At 35.1% G+C, this 2,500-nt stretch overlaps 1 protein-coding gene across 1 annotated transcript in view; it reads right to left on the bottom strand.

Moving 5' to 3' along the window:
• The window catches only part of LOC138046889 (zinc finger protein 208-like), a 218,233-nt gene that overhangs the window by 31,870 nt on the left and 183,863 nt on the right, over window positions 1-2,500 (bottom strand). The gene's annotated exons all lie outside the window — the stretch shown is intronic.

Genomic DNA, 2,500 nt, shown 5'->3' with positions numbered 1-2,500 from the left:
GCTTTTCTCCTGTATGGACTCTCATTGGGCATTTTTTAAGTCAGAAAACAAACGATCTAAGGAAAGTTAATAAAAAGAAAATGAAATTCTTAATACAAAACAAGAATAAGAAAGTAAATATAAGAACAATATTATATTTCTGTTAATATTATTAGTGAAGTGTGGGACACCTAAAAGGTTATAGGAACTTATAGCGCAACTGACCAGAAGAAAATAAAATTCCTTAGTAACAAAATTAGGGTGAACATAAGATATTAGCTTAAAAAAAAAGCAACCACAAATGGCGTGTACAGCATTTCTGATAAAGATAGGGACTGAGATATTAACAGCATTTAAAAGCATTGTACTGAGTATACGCAAACCTGAAAAAAAAGATAACATAAGATAATAATGATATTTATACAGGAAAGCTCTCTCATAAGTTAGTGATGTTCAGAGAGGGGTCCTGGTCCATAAAATAAAACACAAATTGACAGCACAAGAGTTAAACTCTAGATTATAAAAGTATTAAATTAAAACGTAGGTAGTTAATATAGATTATCACAAGTTACTTCTAAACTGAGATATGGTGACTGAGTTGCTCAAGCCTCTCCGACCAAATTGTTGCAATCTCAGTTGAAGGCATGGTAACACGTTCTTTGTTTACCCCAGTTTCGTTTGAAAGATGGAAGAAGCCTAAGCTCATATTTGCTACGTGTGCTATAACTATGAACGTCGCTGTTTCTTACCATTTCCAATTTATGAGAAGTAATTCCATGGACGCATTTATAATCATAAAAGCAGCGATGAAAATATCTGAGTTGTTTTACAGTAAGGACACTTCAACCGTGAACACTTGACTTTTCTTTTTTCGACGACTAAGAAATGTCGGCTCTTCTTATGATGTATAGTTTAACATGTATAGCATTTTGTGAGTGTAAAAACATTAAATACTCTTGTCAAAAGGACGAGCCCACATTCTATAGTCCCTAAAAACATGTACAAACAAATATCAAGTGTTCATGGTTCGAGTGTTCTCATTGTAAGTTTAACCAAACAAGCTGATTAAGGTGGCTCCCTAGAGTATTTGCGAATACCCTCACTGCAGGGCACGAGTTACAAAAAGCAACCTACAGTCACTGTAATTAATTTCTTTCAAAGTTTTCCCTGTAGACTTACCAATATGGATACCGATATAATAAGGCTTATTTTTTGGGTGTCAATTTTTAGATTTTGGCAGTGACTATGGTATTATCACATCTAATGACAGGCAGACATATTCCTATTTTTGGCCTAAATTCCTTCATATTTATACTTTCCTTCGGTGAAATTTTTCTATCCTTTGCCACATTATGGAAATCATATTGCCTGACATTTTGAAGCGGTAATAAGTCAAGGTCGTTCAGACGGTTTTGCCAATATTCTGTAACTTGTCATTTTTCTAAATATATTCGATTAGCTCTCACATATTTTAACAAACATAGAGTATTTGATAGGAAATGTACGTGGGTATAACTGAGCCAATTAAAAAAAAAATACCAAAGGGAACGCAAGAAAAAAATCAGTTCAGCAGGCTCGCAAGGGTTTTTCGTTGCTATAGTGTTGGTGAAACGATGAAAGATACAAAAGAAGCCGGAGCCTCCTTAAGGTGACTCCCTGGTTTTGCATTGTGCAACGCTACTGCGCATTTTTACCCCCATTTTTTATTTCAAATTTTGCTGAGAATGGTGTCTTCATGGAGTAGTAAAGAAATCTGCAAAGATCTATGGCATGTTTTTGGCAATATTATAAAATTGCACGGAAGGAGCTATTGCGAGTCGAACAGCCCGCACTCAAGTTAAATCTATTTTAGTGTTAAGTACTCACAAAGGCATTCAAATACCGTTTTTTAGGAATGTATGTGAATTAAACATAGATTGACACCAGACTATGGGTCATATCATGGATTAAATTGATAACATCGAGCTAAATTTGTCCAACATCGCGGATTGGCGGCAATTGTAAAAGTGGCTTAAATAGCCGAATTCGTCTGCGTCGTACCAGGGAAACGAGCACGGTGACCTCCCTTTTTCATTACATTTTTATCATCTCCTTGACATATTAATTCTACTTGAAATAATTTGTAAAGGTCTTTAGGCATAAAAATTACAATCTTGATTAAAAAAATTGCGACATTGTACTTTGGAAACAAAAATTTCTCTCCGTAAGCCTCAATATCCACATGCAAATACTCCTGACTGATCCACATTCATTCTCTTATGCTATTAGTTGCTAAAAGATAAAATCTTCCCTCAAGTGATAATTTTATCATATTGACCTAATCTTTCTTCTTGATTACGTAGTGATATTGTCAGAAGGAATTTTATTTCGGTCACTCTTGGGAGACCATGGGTGCTTACCATTTAGCCAAAAAATCCGGAAATTTCGGTTCGAGGTCAAATGGAAAGGCAATTTTTCGGAAAATCTTCTGGGAAATGTGGACAACCTCGAGAGGTAGTCCACTTTTCGGTTCGAAATGGAA

The sequence above is a fragment of the Montipora capricornis genome, chromosome 4, assembly GCF_036669925.1.
Source record: "Montipora capricornis isolate CH-2021 chromosome 4, ASM3666992v2, whole genome shotgun sequence".
Lineage (NCBI taxonomy): Eukaryota > Metazoa > Cnidaria > Anthozoa > Scleractinia > Acroporidae > Montipora > Montipora capricornis.
The sequence above is the reverse complement of the archived record's forward strand: the minus strand, read 5'-3'. Positions and strand labels throughout refer to the sequence as shown.